This window comes from Osmerus mordax, chromosome 15, assembly GCF_038355195.1.
Source record: "Osmerus mordax isolate fOsmMor3 chromosome 15, fOsmMor3.pri, whole genome shotgun sequence".
Lineage (NCBI taxonomy): Eukaryota > Metazoa > Chordata > Actinopteri > Osmeriformes > Osmeridae > Osmerus > Osmerus mordax.
The window spans coordinates 3,057,378-3,074,268 of NC_090064.1; the positions used below are offsets into that span (position 1 = coordinate 3,057,378).

Here is a 16,891-nt window from a genome sequence, read left to right on the forward strand (position 1 = left end):
CCATGAGGTCAACACATTTGGATTCAAGTTCAAGTAATGACACTGCATTTCGCTCGGCTCGCCCACTGGCAGTGTGTAAACAATTTTGTATTTCACTCAATTCTACTCCAAAAACGTCAGGGAGGACTGCTTTTTGTAGACAAGGGCCTGCTAAAGATAGTCAGTATATCTGATTTTTCAAGGCGAGCCTGTTTCATTCGTCATATGCCCTGAGAAAGCGACCTACGTTAGCCAGGCTAGTTTAGCCAATTTCGGTAAGTCAGGCTATTTAAAGGTCTCTGACAGTCAGAATCACTGTTTACAAGCAAAGGTCGAGCTGGTCTTTTGTCAGATGTGTATATATTGACCAGTTTAGAGGTAAATACTCTTGCCAGAGCTTGGAATCGAACCCGTGTTTTGAGTGACTGCATGGGTCTCCATGAGGTCAACCCATTTGGATTCAAGTTCAAGTAATGACACTGCATTTCACAGTCAAAACTGAAGTCTGTATCAAGTGTAGATGGGAAAAGCTTCATTTTTCACAACTGACATGGACCCTTTCTTCACTTTGACAGGTCTGGAGGGTCATGCAGAGGCCTGCTCAACAGAGTTCAACAGAGGATGCAACAGACTCGAGGATGGTGAGATCCACACAGACCCCTTGCTGGACTACCCCTCTCTAGCTGGACAGCTTCTCTTGAGACCTGACCCCAGGACAGCTTCATCCAGCTGGCCTGCCTGCCTGCCTGCCTGCAGACCCTGCTTGCCCCTGCCTGCCAGCACTCCAGAGACAGTCACCCCACAGACACAGTAGCTCTGCAGCCTGCTTTTTTGAGGACATTGATGAAAAAGGACAAGCCAGCATTACTTTGATGAAAGTCTAAATGTTTAATCCTTTCCATGTGCCAGTATGCCAAGCTGCTGACTTTGTGTCTTAAGTGATGAAACTAGTTCAAGTGATAGACTTTTGACCTGAATCCAATGATTATTCATCTGAATAAAAACCACTCAAGAGAAGTACTGCTTCTTGGATCATTTGTGCTCCACATCAGTACATCTCACACATTTGCCTTTGTTTCCATGGGATTCATGGAATTGTTAGTTTCTGCTCCACCATTTCCACCCTAGTGTAATAATAAGTATAATTTAGGACAGCAATTACATTTTTGTGTTATCCTTCCGCATTAGACACATTTAGTCAATGTTCTTAAACTCAACCGATTATTGTCATTTTACCATACTGTTCATATTGAACAGACAGTGTTTACTTGGAAAGATGACTGTATATTTCCACTTTTGATTTGTATTTCCATCGTAAGTTTGGTCTTTAATTTCATTTGGAAGTGGTATTAAAAGGTCTTACATTTAACTTGTTTATACCTGTAGACACCCTGTGAAGCCCCCACCCCCCACTCCAGAGACAGTTGGTGACAGAGAGGTGCAGACATTAAGTTAAACATGCCTTAAGAGTAGAGTAACAAATAGAGACTAAATGGCTGTTGAAACTCAGTTCTCCGAGTTGGTGCATGTCAGTTTAGGCAAAGGTAACCTTTTAAACCTCTGGGGCTGGGTTGCACCAACATGGATTAAATTAATCCTGGTTTAGAGTTAATCTAGGGTTAGTAAATCTATGTTTAAACTGGTTTATAATTAATCAGAGATGTGTTGCACATCTTAATTTTAACCTTGGATTAGTGAAACTAGTTTAAACAAGGGTTAAAACAGGATTAGTTTATGTTCAATGTCCGCCATGATGGATTCCGACGAAATGTAAACAAATTCACAACGTATGTTTAACAAATAGCCTACGGAACTAAATAGCCCTAAATGAATGCATGCGCTCTTTTTCCTATAGCAGCTTTTTGAATAAATGCCGTTACTGATACCGTTAGTTACCGTTTATAGCCTAGGCTACCACTACAGCGGCTATAATAAACTACGTTACAAATAGCCAGCTAGCTAGCTATGGCACGTCAAAGAGGGTCAAACTTTTCAACATTTGAAAAGATGTTGCTGACTGAATTGATGGAGGAGTTTGGGGTGATAATTTAGGACAAGAGGACTGACAGCAGTACTCTAGAAAAGAAGGAGCGGAACTGGGTCCGGTTAGCTGAGTGCTTCAATGGCTCTACCGGTATTAAAGAGACGAGGGACAGGGCGCAACTTAAAGCCTGCTGGAAAAACCTCAAGACTAAAGCCAAAAAAGATGCGGCGGAAGAGAGGCGTAGCCAATTTCAAACCGGCGGAGGGCCACCAATCAATGCTACGGATCCTCTGTCAAAGAAGATCATTGATATGATCCTGCAGCAGATTTCCCCCCTCCCCAACCCCTACGACGATGACGGCGCATTAGATGACAGTACAGCCACAGAAGCTGCAAGTAACTACGAACTCCAACGCCGTTGGTTGCAGCAATAACGTGACAAAAATGACGAAAACAGGCTATAATTTTGCCTACAAAGCATTTGTTAGAGCCTATGTATTACTGTACATACACCTCAGATGTTAATAATTTTCTAATTGAATAGCACATCATACTACAGAAATAACAGTTCCATGTTCTCTTTAGTAGCCTATGGTAATTTATTAAATTAGTTATTTCCTATGTCATTGGACGTCAGAGACCTCAAGAGTAAAGTGCATTGTGCATAGTTGTAGGTAGCCTCCTAATGTTTTTATGTTTTTTTGTTTTGTCTAGCTGACACTATCATCGTACTGGAGCAAGTGGAGCCTCATGGAAACATCTAAGCAGCAGCATCACCTGTGAAGCCCCCTGCTAAGCACCCTAAGCTTAGCTCTCACCAGGAGCTTCTCACATTAGAGAAGGAGAGATGCATGCTCGACATATAAAATGCAAAAATTAAAAAAGATCAGAATCAGAAAGGGATTTATTCGCCATGAAAGTTTGCACAGACAAGGAATTTGCTTTGGCAGGAAGGTGCATACAATAAACATATACCTAAAATTTAAATTAGTGGACTAACTATACTAAGGGTACATAAACTAGCAGTACTAAGTGTGATTAGAATATAATTAAATATACAATAAAATATAAGTTGCCGTAAATTACAATATAAAAATATAAAAATACAAAAATACAAATATTACAAAAAATACAAATGTACAAGATACCATGTTGTAATGCAGTGCAAAAAGCAGAGTGTTTTAAGCAAGAAGTCATTTGAGTCAGTGTGGTCCCTTGGCCTTGTTGAAGAGAACAACAGCGGAAGGGAAGAAACTGTTTTTGTGGCGTGAGGTATTGGTCCTGATAGACCGCAGCCTTCTGCCGGAGGGGAGTGACTGAAACAGGGAGTGTCCAGGGTGGGAGGAGTCGGCCACAATCTTCCTCGCTCGCCTCAGGGTCCTCGAGGTGTGCAGGTCCTCGAGGGTAGGCAGATTGCAGCCAATCACCTTCTCAGCAGTACGGATGATACGCTGCAGTCTGCTCTTGTCCTTGGCAGTGGCAGCAGCGTACCAGACGGTGATGGAGGAGATGAGGATGGACTCAATGATGGCTGAGTAGAAGTGCACCATCATTGTCTTTGGCAGGTTGGACTTCTTCAGCTGCCGAAGGAAGTACATCCTCTGTTGTGCTTTCTTGATGAGGGAGCTGATGTTCAGTTCCCACTTGAGGTCCTGGGAGAGGATAGTGCCCAGGAAGCGGAAGGACTCCACAGTGTTGACTGGGGAGTCACACAGGGTGATGGGGGTGAGTGGGGCTGTGTTCCTCCTGAAGTCCACAATCATCTCCACTGTCTTAAGAGCATTGAGCTCTAAGTTGTTCTGGCTGCACCAGGTCACCAGGTTGGCCGCTTCCCACCTATAATCAGACTCGCCTCCACCAGAGATGAGCCCAATAAGGGTGGTGTCGTCCGCAAACTTCAGGAGTTTGACGGACGGATGACTGGAGGTGCAACTGTTGGTGTACAGGGAGAAGAGCAGAGGAGAAAGGACGCAGCCCTGAGGTGATCCGGTGCTGATGGACCGAAGATGTCCTGTTGCTACAGAAAGAGGTCCTAACTCTTCAGAAGCAGAGGCTACTGGATCTAAGCCAGTCACAAGAAATAGAAAGATTTTTGAATGAATTCTGAAACTGAAATTGTGCAATGTATTTATTTGCAGCATTCTGCACTTGAGCATCTTCCATATCATCCTCAAGTGGGTGCTCATCCTCCTCGGGTAGATCATCTCCTACTCTCTTCCCAAAGTTGTACAAAACAGCTACTGCAACAATGATGGTCAGGGTAGTGTCCAATTTTGTGCGGAGTCCCAACTGTATACATGGAAATCTCCGCTTCCACACCCCAAACACTCTCTCTATTACCCCTCTTGTTTGAATGTGAGAGTAGTTGTAGTTTTTTTCTGCCTGGGTCTGAGGGTTCAAAAGTGGAGTCATCAGGTATGGGCGACATGCATAGCCATTGTCCCCCACTAGGTGTCCACGGATCTCCCCTCTCCAGCAGTGCACAAAGTTGACCGTTGTCAAAGATTCGTCTGTCATGTGTGGATCCTGGCCATCTTGCAACAACGTGTGTGATCTGGGCCTGGTCATCACACACAACTTGGACATTAATTGAGCAGTAGCCCTTTCGATTCCGAAACAGTTCCCCATTCCCACCACCTGGGTTGGTAATGGGAATGTGGGTGCAGTCGATAGCCCCAATTACTCCTGGAAAACCTGCTCTCCCATAAAATCCAGCTGTTGTCTCTCTCCTTGGTTCAAAGTGAATGTACTGAGCCTTTAAACTTGCAATTGCCTTGGACACTCTGCTGACAATTCTGCAGACTGTGGATTTATTAACTCCGAAAAGATCCCCATCAACCATCTGAAAACACCCTGTAGCATAAAATCGCAAAGCTACTAGGAGCTGGAGAAGCGGTGGCACAGCAAAAATCCTCTCACTTCCATGCTTGATTGCTGGTCCAACCTTCCCATTCAGGTATATGACAGACTCCTTTGTAAATCTGTACCGCTGTGAAAACTCGCTGTTGTCATAGAATTCAATTGGGTTTAACCTATCTCTAATTTTCCTGCGAGGAACACTTTCCTCTAACCCCATCCAGCGAAGATATGCAGCCATGTTGTCAATAAAACTGAGATAAGAGTTAATCCTTGTTGGTGCAACCCAGCGTAGGTTTAAAACAAATTCAGATTTGATTGGAACTCTCTTTTATACATTTATAGTTGGATTTGACATTTAACAGACATTTAATTCATTTAGCAAGTTGTTTAACTCAAACGACCATAACACGGTACATATGGTATACAAAGCTGCAGTTAGCTTGGATGTTATCTTTACATATAGATGGGGTCTTGTTGATGCGCACGCAGCTTCAAGGCAGAAAGACGCGTTCCATTTCACTTTTACTGTACCTACACCTTTAATGTTCCCGCCATCCCCCCATTTCTGAATAAAGTTCGACTGATCTGATTTGTTGATTTCTGTTGCTATGAAAACCAGTTTAGCCAAGCTAACTAACATTGTTTTTAGCTAGCTGGCATTACCATTCAATTGCTAACAAAACATTAGTAAAAATAGCTTGCTAATCGGGCAGAACTTGAACTCGGGCAGGAGACTCTGAGACCTCAGCGCGCCACTAGCATCTCGTCATATCACGCAGTCGGAGCACAGCTAGATAATCAGCGTCAGCGCTCTTGGGTACTGTGGAAGAAATTGGGATTTCCTGTATGCTTACATTAATCACTAATCAATAGAACTAGTCATTGGATACTAGTTAGTACGTTTATCATGTAAGCTTGCTATTAATAACAGTATATTGTGTCTATGTATCAGGTTAATAGATGTTCGGGGTCAGGAGAAAGTACTGGCTAAACGGTCCTTGTCATGACTACAAGGAGAGCTCCAACTATGAACTCTCTAGTGTGAGAGCTGTTATGTGTTGGGAGCAGTGAATCTTTTTCTCGGAGACTGTTGTAACGTCATTCCTGCCTGACTGTCACAATCTATGTTTACATTCTTGTGCCCTATAAAAGATGGTCCTCCGGCTTTCGGAGCGGGGGAGAGACCTGGGGGGTGTTCCATCAACGTCGCTAACACGAATAAGTCTCACTTGGGTAAACGTCAACTTAGACTTAAGCCTCAAGCCGTTCCACTAACGTCCCGTTCCACTAACAGGCAACGCTAATTCAAGCTAGACCTCAATAAGCTTAGACTGTGCAGCCCAGATCAGGTGATCGTCGAAAAGAGGAGTTATGTCGCAAAAAGTATAGCGTAAAGCAGCAGAGGTGTGTTGTTTCAGCAGCGTAAATTGATTTTTTGAGTTTTTTTGTTCCCTAAAAGGGCAATGTTGCCGCAATTAACATGGCAAGGGAGACAACTTGTCAAACCATTACGACCGTTAAAATGCGTAAATTGTAGACCTACCAAATCTACTTAACACATATATATATATGCATTTAGGCCTACTGATAATTAGCGTAATTTGATGAGCTGTCTGAAACCGTTCTGGCAGGCTAGCCTATGGTCGATATTCTCAACAGGAGATTGAGAATAATAGCCCAAAAAAGAACGTGGCAGCAATTGAAAATTGTAGGATAAAATTCAAAACACTGAAGAAGGCCATGGTTAATTGCACTTGATGTGGGCTAATAATGTTTTTGTCTTCACATCTTGAACAAAATCAAAAATTACTTCAAAATAACTTTGCCACACACATTTATTAACTAATAGGCTAAATGCTGAGCTTTAAGATAAAAGGGAAAGATAACCATGACTTAAATGGGGATTCACTGAAATGACTAGTATTGCACAGATCCAGCACTGACTTTTTAGATCAGAAGGTGACCCAAACTGCACACTTTGTTTGGCAGAACAGTCATTTAAAATTGCTCAGCATGACTATCATTATTATATTACGAGTATTTCCAATTAACATAGTCTGCCTCCACAGATCCAGAGGGGGCTTGGACAGTGACAGACTGTGGCTGTGCCAAGTGTTGTCACAGCCTCACTTTGGGAAAGCATGCCCTACTGGGAACATTAGGGGAGACTGTTGGGCACAGAATCTAATTGTCTTCTTTGGAAAGGGCAACATTTGGGACACTGTCATGTAGGGGCAGCATAAAGGGCACTTCATAACATCACCTTTTTCCATTGGAAGTAAGGGCATGGGAACAGTCCAATTTAGGCCATTGTAAGGGCACCTTATAGGGTACTGCATCACATTTTCTATACTATAAAGGAACTCTTTTTACATGTATAGAGGGCACACTGTCATTTATTGCATGGGGCATCCTGTGCACTCAAGCATATTTCACAATGTGAATGGCAGACAGTAGGGCACTTGGTCTAATTTTTGCCACTCTGGGCATTTTAGAAACGCTTTCAACCATGGGGGCACCAGGCAGTCACCCCCTGAGTCTTCCAATGGGCCTGGATATACCCATGGGGACAGTATATTGCACCTATAATATTGGGGAAGCCAGAGGAGAGGTAATATACAGGCTTGTCAACATATAGGCTACTTTAAACAATGAAAATACTTTATACAATTGAATAAAAAGTCCTCCTTGATTCTTTGTGTTTCAAGATTACCTGAAAAACTGATGATAATATTCAGGTACTGCTTTGAAGCAAGGTATACCCTTCATATTTCCTGGCATAGTTGCCCGTTCAAGAATGTCCCACATGCATATATATATATTTATGTTTTTTTTTTTTTAAAGAATGACAATTACATTTATATAGATAAACTATGCTGGGCCTGCTGAACCTATACTTCTTCCACAGATACTGGTCAGGGAACCATTACTTCTGTCTCTGAAGACCCTTGGGGCTGGTGGGATAAACGCTCTTTGTATAATCTGAGCACCTTCATCCACCACAGGGTTGTCAAAGAACGGATACGCCATAATTGATTGTAACTTGTCTAGACGCTCTGCTTAGTTTCTAAGTCCTTATTTTATGTCAATTAACCAATGGCTTTTGAAAACAAAAGTGACATTATTTCTTAACTTGTTTATTTAAAATTAATATATTTTTTGGAGATGAAGTAAACATGTAGCTGAATCATTAATGTCTGCACTTCAAAAAGTCTGAATTTACGTTTCCGAACACGGACTAAAGTGGTTTGCGCGCAGGAATTTACTCTACGGAACTGTCTTTTGAGATTCTGTTTCCGCCTGTTTGAAATTATTTGCAACACATTTTAGTTTAGCTTGACTTTTAGCCTGACACGGCTCAGGCTAGTTCCAAAGTATAAGTTACCTTGGTTACGTAGCTAGAACTAAAATAAGCCACCTTAATGGAACGGAACTCTCGCTAAAGTAAGTGAGACTTGGCAAGATAAGTCTAGCTTTTCCTTAATCGACGTTGATGGAACACCCCCCTGGTTGAGACCTAAGCTTGGTGTTGTGTTGTCATTTATGGTCAGAAGACTGGTTTTATCTCCCAATCTGCAGATTGATAAATACGTATTAAAATCCAGAACTCAACTGAACTTAGTCACTCCATTTATGAAGAGACGGACAAACACTTTCTTCATCAGTACCCAGCATGCAGTGCGGCATGTACAAAAACAACAGCTACGCAAGGGATCTCAGTTGTTGTGTTGGTTCAGTTAGATGTTTGTAATGTTATTGTTTGTTAGTTAATATAATCTTGTTGGTCACCTTGAGTGTGCATGCTGTGTAGTTTAATGGGAACAGAGAGTCGGCCATTTTACTATCACAGGCTATACTTGCAAAGAGCTGAACGTGGGCTGTGCCCTAGACCAGACCAATTGCCTATGAGGCTAATCTTGATTCTGGATTGACTGAGATTCTGGAAAGAGATCTACTCAAGAAGATAGTCAATATCTGTGGTTTTCAAGCCATCTTTGAGAAAGTTTGAAAACAATGTTGCGGTTAATATGTTTTGATTGTGGGAGGCAACTTTTGGACTACACCTAAACCTCATGCGGCCACCGCACCACCTGCACTGGGAAAGAGGGAAACAGCATGGATGGGGAAAGTGTGTGGGCAGAGCAAGCAGTAGTAGTACATAAACTACATGCGTCCTTTACTAAAGTGTATTCTGACTTTCATAAAGTTATTGTTGTAATCAAAGCTTTTAAAGAATGGATGACCTGGCCTGACAGAACACGCTTCAAAGTTGACACTTTCAAAAGTGTGGCATTTTAACCCTCAGTCCAAAATGTCTAAAAGTTGATACGCATGCCTTATTGCCAATGGGGAACAAAGAAGTCTCAAGAAACCATAATGTTGGCAGCATGGATATTTCTCTACAGTGACAATTTGTGAAGAATTTCAAAAAATGACTTCAAATCAGCCATTGATCCAATTGTCTTGAAATGTTGTGTACATGTATGAAATACATGTCTGTGTCATGTCAATTTTGTAATGGTTTGCAATGCTGAGGAGGAACCCGCCATTGCTGCCTGCAGCTATATTTAGGATTCCTCCGTAAGGAGGAAACCTATTGTTATTGTTAGTTTTATTAGGATTCCTCCGTAAGGAATCATTAAAGACTCTTGAAAATGTTTAGTACACAAATCTGAGAAAAGGTTGACTGTGAGATGAAAAGTAGATTTTTGGTGAATATTTGAAACATGCATGCTTGGCTAATTGCTAACGAAATTTCCAATGTAATGTCTCCCCTGCTCTTCAGCGCGCGCGTGCTCCACATTCTCACACACTCAGCCTTTCCCTTGACACACACGCGGGCTTGGCGAGACACATACACAACATTTCAGGCAATTGTGGGCTGACCAAGCCCCCACTCATTCCTTGGCTTGAAATGAAGGCCCTTGTGGATCTTGATGGTATTGCATTTCCGATTTTGTATGCAATGGTAAAAAGTTCTCCAAATCCTGAAACATTGATAGTATAGGTTAATAGTAACTACCACACCACAAATGGCCCAACATCACCCATAGGTGACGCTACTGGCCACGCCTTGATGCACAAAGATACAAGGCTTTCTGGAATGGGTAGGCTCACTAAGCCCCCTCCCTTCACTCCTTGGGTTGAAATAAAGGCCTTTGTGGATCTTGATGGTATTGCATTTCAGATTTAGTATCCCATTGGTAAGTCTGCAGCATGTATTTTTATATACAGTGACAATTTGTAAAGAATATACATTTTTCAATGGTTTACAATGTCTGGAGGAATCCGCCATTGCTGCTTGCAGCTATATTTAGGATTCCTCCGTAAGGAGGAAACCTATTGTTATTGTTAGTTTTATTATTATTATTCTAGTTCCATGGGAGTCAAAGGCAGCCCCTAGAACCCTTGGATAACTTTTTGTTAAATTTGGCACACTCATTAAGGACAGTTCCTTCTATACCTACACCAAGTTTCATATAGGCCTTAATGGTCCCCTAATATCTGAAGTCTCTTTCCCGAAATTCAGCCTTGGAACTCATTAATGTTCAATAACCTCCTAAAGTGAACATTTCATGTCATGAGACCTTTAAGAAAAAAAGAGGAAATAATCAAGTTAAGAGAAGATGTTGATCTAATAACTAGCTTACCTGGTGTAAAATCTGATGTCTTCAGGAGACGAAGCAAACCGTTTCAGTCCAAAGTTGGAAAGATGATACGTTTGGACCTGCTCTCTCAGCGCCTCGAGTTCCCTCAACATATCTCCATACTGCTCCCTGTCCACACATACGGTACCGCTGGCCCCATAGTCGTGGTCCACGACCATCGGGACCATGGCGGGTTGCTCGCTGTCCTCCTCTGGCTCTGCCGGGTCAGGTTCCGGACTTGGTGGTCGAGATCGGCGCTCCCAAACACCAGCCCGTGACTTACTGGTGTATTTGTTCCACTCAAATAAAGAAGGAACAGAGCCTGCTGCCAAAACCCGTCTATCCTTAGCAGTAGTGACGATTTCATGGTCTTCGAAAAGTCGACTGCAAACCTTGGTGTGTTGGGTCACCGAATATTCCACCCTCCTTATTTTGTGCAGCCACCGCGCACGAAGGCAGGTGTCCTTCGGGAAGCAGTGGAAGCTCAAATGGTTGTTATAACGGCCTGAAGCCGAGCAAAGTGGCACACAACAGTGTTCCTTAGACCCACGCACAGTACCTTGGAACTTGAATGTATCACGTACATTATATTTCTTTTTACTTTCTTTTTTCCGTACAACTGCACCACTCATCTTGTTGTTCGTTCACTAATTCGGATGAGGACAGGAAGTAAACCGGAAACTGATTTGCCGAATTTGGGCTACGGCGGAAGTTCGTCAGTACGATTGTGCACAGAGCCTATTGTGGGCTGACCAAGCCCCCACTCATTCCTTGGTCTTTAGCAAAGGCCCATGTGGATCTTCATGGTATTGCATTTCCGATTTTGGATGCAATGGTAAAAAGTTCTCCAAATCCTGAAACATTGATAGTATAGGCCAAGAGTAACTACCACACCACAAATGGCCCAATATCACCCATAAGTGACGCTACAGGCCACGCCCTGATACACAAAGATACAAGGCTTTCTGGAATGGGTAGGTTCACCAAGCCCCCTCCCTTCACTCCTTGGCTTGAAATAAAAGCCCTTGTGGATCTTGATGGTATTGCATTTCAGATTTGGTATCCCATTGGTAAGTCTGCAGAATGGAATTTTACAGTGACGATTTGTAAAGAATATACATTTTTCAGTGGTTTGCAATGTTTGGAGGAATCCGCCATTGCTGCTTGCAGTTATATTTAGGATTCCTCCGTAAGGAGGAAACCTATTGTTATTGTTAGTTTTATTATTATTATTCTAGTTCCATGGGAGTCAATGGCAGCCCCTAGAACCCTTGGATAACTTTTTGTTAAATTTGGCACACTCATTAAGGACAGTTCCTTCTATACTTACACCAAGTTTCATGTATCCCATTAGACCACTCTAGCGCCACCAATGGGTCAAAGTTGGACTTGTGTTTACACACGCAACTTTTGAACCGTATGACTGAAGGTACATAAGGTAAATGAGGTACCATTGGATTCCCTGGATCAAGACGAGTTCAACGCACCTATGACGTCAATTTCCGGTTATATAGAGTTTCCGCTATTTCCGGTTGTATCAAAAACCTTTGAAAGCCTACTCCTCCTACAATGTTTGTCATATCTTCTTCAAAATGACCAGAGATGATCTTCAGACCAAGCCTCACAAAAGTTATCCCAAGGCGTTTTGATTTTCTAAACCGTTTGTCCGGTACAGCCAATCAAAATCAGCAAAAAGCAACCAAACAGGAAGTTGGGTCAAATCTCAGCAAATATTTGAGATATCAACACTAAACTTGGTATATCGGTGGACGACACTACAACATGTTACCATGTGCAAAGGCAACTTCATATCTCAAAAAATGATTGATATAAAGCAAATCGAATTTATCGCTAAAGCTAAAATAATGCTTTACACATCCGCCGGTCAAAAACTGATACTTTGATTCAATCACAAGTTCATATGAAGACTCTTGAGAATGTTTAGTACACAAATCTGAGGAAAGGTTGACTGTAACATGAAAAGTCGATTTTATGTGAATATTTGAAACATGCATGCTTGGCTAATTGCTAACGAAATTTTCAATGAAATGTCTCCCCTGCTCTTAAGCGCGCGGGTGCTCCACATTCTCACACACTCAGCCTTTCCCTTGACACACGCGCGGGCTTGGCGAGACGCATACACAACATTTCAGGCAATTGTGGGCTGACCAAGCCCCCACTCATTCCTTGGCTTGAAGTGAAGGCCCTTGTGGATCTTGATGGTAATGCATTTTAGAAAAAGTTCTCAAAATCCTGAAACATTGATAGTATAGGCCAGGAGTAACTACCACACCACAAATGACACACCATTATCCATAGGTGGCGCTACGGCCAAGCCCCAATTGTCCATTTACAAAGTGATGCCATTCGCATCCCTTTTGTCCCAAAATTCTGAAATTCATTAGATATGCCTTATTTCTCATGAGGAACAAAAAAGCCTCAATAACCTATAACGGCCGCCATATTGGATTTTTTTGTACAATAAAGATTTAGGAAACACGTTTTTTCGCTACTTCTCCTACAATTTTTGTCCAATCTTCCCCAGAATTGGCAGGTATCATCGTCAGAGCAACCCTCACTGAACTCTTCAACAGATTTTTGAATTTCAAAACCGTTTGTCTGGTACAGCCAATCAAAATCGTCAACAAAGCAACCAAACAGGAAGTTGGATCAAATCTCAGCAAATCTTTGAAATATCAACACCAAACTTGGTGTGTCACGTGAAAGACACTACATCATGTTCCCATGTGAGAAGGCAAATTAATATCTTAAAAAATGATTGAAATAAAGGAAATCAAATTTATTTCTAACGCTAAAATAATGCTTTACACATCCGCCAGTCAAAAACTGATACTCTGATTCAATCACAAGTTCATGAAGACTCTTGAGAATGTTTAGTACACAAATCTCAGAAAAAGTTGACTGTAAAATGAAAAGTTGATTTTTGGTGAATATTAAAAAAATGCATGCTTGGCTAATTGTTAAGGAAATTTCCAATGAAATGTCTCCCCTGCTCCTCAGCGCGCGCGCTCCACATTCTCACACACTCAGCCTTTCACTTGACACACGCGCAAGCTTGACGAGACGCATACACAACATTTCAGGCAATTGTGGCCTGACCAAGCCCCCACTCATAGCTTGGTCTTTAGCAAAGGCCCATGTGGATCTTGATGGTATTGCATTTCCGATTTTGTATGCAATGGTAAAAAGTTCTCAAAATCCTGAAACATTGATAGTATAGGCCATGAGAAACTACCACACCACAAATGACCCACCATTACCCATAGGTGGCGCTACGGCCACGCCCCAATTGTCCATTTTCAAAGTGATGGCATTTCCACACCATCAGTCTAAAACGTCGGAAACTATACATACCTTATTTATAATGGGAAACTATACAGTGGTGACCCATACAGTCCACCATGTACGGTGAACATTTTGAAAACGTACAAATATCTTCTTATGAACCATGACTCCAATTGACTAGAAGTTTTGTTTGATGTGTAGGCCACACGTAGTTATGCTTGTTTGCTACCACAATAGCTATGGGAATAAGAGTGAATGCAATGAAGAGGTTATTGAAACGCAATACTCTGAGTTGGTGCATGTCAGTTTAGGCAGAGGTAGCTTTTTAAACCTCTACAGCCATGCCCCAATTTGCCTATATTCAAAGTGATGCCATTTGCATCCCATTTGTCCCAAAATTCCAAAATTCATTAGATATGCCTTATTTCTCATGAGGAACAAAAAAACCTCAAGAACCTATAACGGGCGCCATATTGGATTTTTCTGTACAATAAAGATTAAGGAAACACGTTTTTTCGCTACTCCTCCTTCAATTCTGGTGCAATCTTCCCCAGAATTGGCACACATCATCGTCAGAGCAACCCTCACTCATGTATTCAACAGATTTTTTATTTTCACAACCGTTTGTCTGGTACAGCTCCTCAGCGCGCGCATGCTCCACATTCTCACACACTCAGCCTTTCCCTTGACACACGCGCAAGCTTGGCGAGACGCATACACAACATTTCAGGCAATTGTGGGCTGACCAAGCCCCCACTCATTGCTTGGTCTTTAGCAAAGGCCCATGTGGATCTTGGTGGTATTGCATTTCCGATTTTGTATGCAATGGTAAAAAGTTCTCAAAATCCTGAAAGATTGATAGTATAGGCCAAGAGTAACTACCACACCACAAATGGTCCAATATCACCCATAAGTGACGCTACAGGCCAAAGATACAAGGCTTTCTGGAATGGGTAGGCTCACCAAGCCCCCACCCTTCACTCCTTGGCTTGAAATAAAAGCCCTTGTGGATCTTGATGGTATTGCATTTCAGATTTGGTATCCCATTGGTAAGTCTACAGCATGGATGTTTGTATACAGTGACAATTTGTGAAGAATATACATTTTTCAATGGTTCGCAATGTTTTGGAGGAATCCGCCATTGCTGCTTGCAGCTATATTTAGGATTCCTCCGTAAGGAGGAAACCTATTGTTATTGTTAGTTTTATTATTATTATTAGGATTCCTCCGTAAGGAGGAAACCTATTGTTATTGTTAGTTTTATTATTATTATTATTATTCTAGTTCCATGGGAGTCAATGGCAGCCCCTAGAACCCTTGGATAACTTTTTGTTAAATTTGGCACACTCATTAAGGACAGTTCCTTCTATACCTACACCAAGTTTCATGTATCCCATCAGACCACTCTAGCGCCACCAATGGGTCAAAGTTGGACTTGTGTTTACACACGCAACTTTTGAACCGTATGACTGATTTACAAAAATGAGGTACCATTGGATTCCCTGGATGAAGACGAGTTCAACGCACCCTATGACGTCAATTTCCGGTTGTATAGATTTTCCGCTATTTCCGGTTGTATCAAAAACCTTTGAAAGCCTACTCCTCCTACAATTATTGTCATATCTTCTTCAAAATGACCATAGATGATCTTCAGACCAAGCCTCACAAAAGTTATCCCATGGCGTTTTGATTTTCTAAACCGTTTGTCCGGCACAACCAATCAAAATCAGCAAAAAAGTAACCAAACAGGAACTTGGGTCAAATCTCAGCAAATCTTTGAGATATCAACACTAAACTTGGTATATCGGTGGACGACACTACAACATGTTACCATGTGCAAAGGCAACTTCATATCTCAAAAGATGATTGATATAAAGCAAATCGAATTTATCGCTAACGCTAAAATAATGCTTTACACATCCGCCGGTCAAAAACTGATACTTTGATTCAATCACAAGTTCATATGAAGACTCTTGAGAATGTTTAGTACACAAATCTGAGGAAAAGTTGACTGTAACATGAAAAGTCGATTTTATGTGAATATTTGAAACATGCATGCTTGGCTAATTGCTAACGAAATTTTCAATGAAATGTCTCCCCTGCTCTTCAGCGCGCGCGTGCTCCACATTCTCACACACTCAGCCTTTCCCTTGACACACGCGCGGGCTTGGCGAGACGCATACACAACATTTCAGGCAATTGTGGGCTGACCAAGCCCCCACTCATTCCTTGGCTTGAAGTGAAGGCCCTTGTGGATCTTGATGGTAATGCATTTTAGAAAATGTTCTCAAAATCCTGAAACATTGATAGTAAGTAAGTAAGTAAGTAAGACTTTATTTATATAGCACATTTCATACAAGAATTGTAGCTCAAGGTGCTTTACATAAAATCAATAAAAACAATAATACAAGTGATAAATAATTCAAACAATAATAAAAATCCCAATAAGATCTCTGTTCAAGAGAGAAAACAACTTTAAAAAGTAGGAAAACCCTTTTGAGATAAAATTACTTAAATGCTTCGGTAAAAAGGTAGGTTTTAAGCTGTCTTTTAAAAATGTCTAGAGTGTTAGCTTCCCTAATATTTATGGGTAATTTGTTCCATAGTTTTGGGGCGTAATTGACAAAGGCCGAATCACCAATCTTCTTATGACTGCTTCTGGTGACCTCTAATAGGCCTGCATTTGATGATCGCAGTGTTCTAGCTGGTGTGTAGTTTATAAAGGAGTTAGCAATGTAGCTAGGTCCTTGTCCGTGTAGAGCTTTGTATGTGAGAAAAAGGACCTTAAAGTCAATTCTGAAGGTAACAGGGAGCCAGTGTAAAGTAGCTAGGACAGGACTAACGTGTTTTCTCCTTTTAGTTTTGGTTAATAATCTAGCTGCAGAATTTTGAATGAGCTGTAGTCTTTCAGTGGTTTTCTTGGGAAGACCAGTGAAAAGTGCGTTACAGTAGTCCAGCCGGCTGGATATAAAAGCATGAATTAACTTCTCTGCATCATTTTGGTTTATGAATGGTCGTACCTTTGCTATATTCCTCAGGTGAAAGAAAGCTGTTTTGGTCACTTTATTAATGTGAGAGTTGAATATCAAATCTGAGTCCAGGATTACGCAGAGAC

At 41.6% G+C, this 16,891-nt stretch overlaps 1 long non-coding RNA gene across 1 annotated transcript; it reads left to right on the top strand.

Moving 5' to 3' along the window:
• Positions 1–332: 332 nt before the first annotated feature.
• Positions 333–2,983, top strand: LOC136957896 (uncharacterized). Its single transcript, XR_010878337.1, has 3 exons — positions 333–449; positions 555–620; positions 2,678–2,983. It is a non-coding gene; the product is annotated as an uncharacterized lncRNA (long non-coding RNA).
• Positions 2,984–16,891: the final 13,908 nt, after the last annotated feature.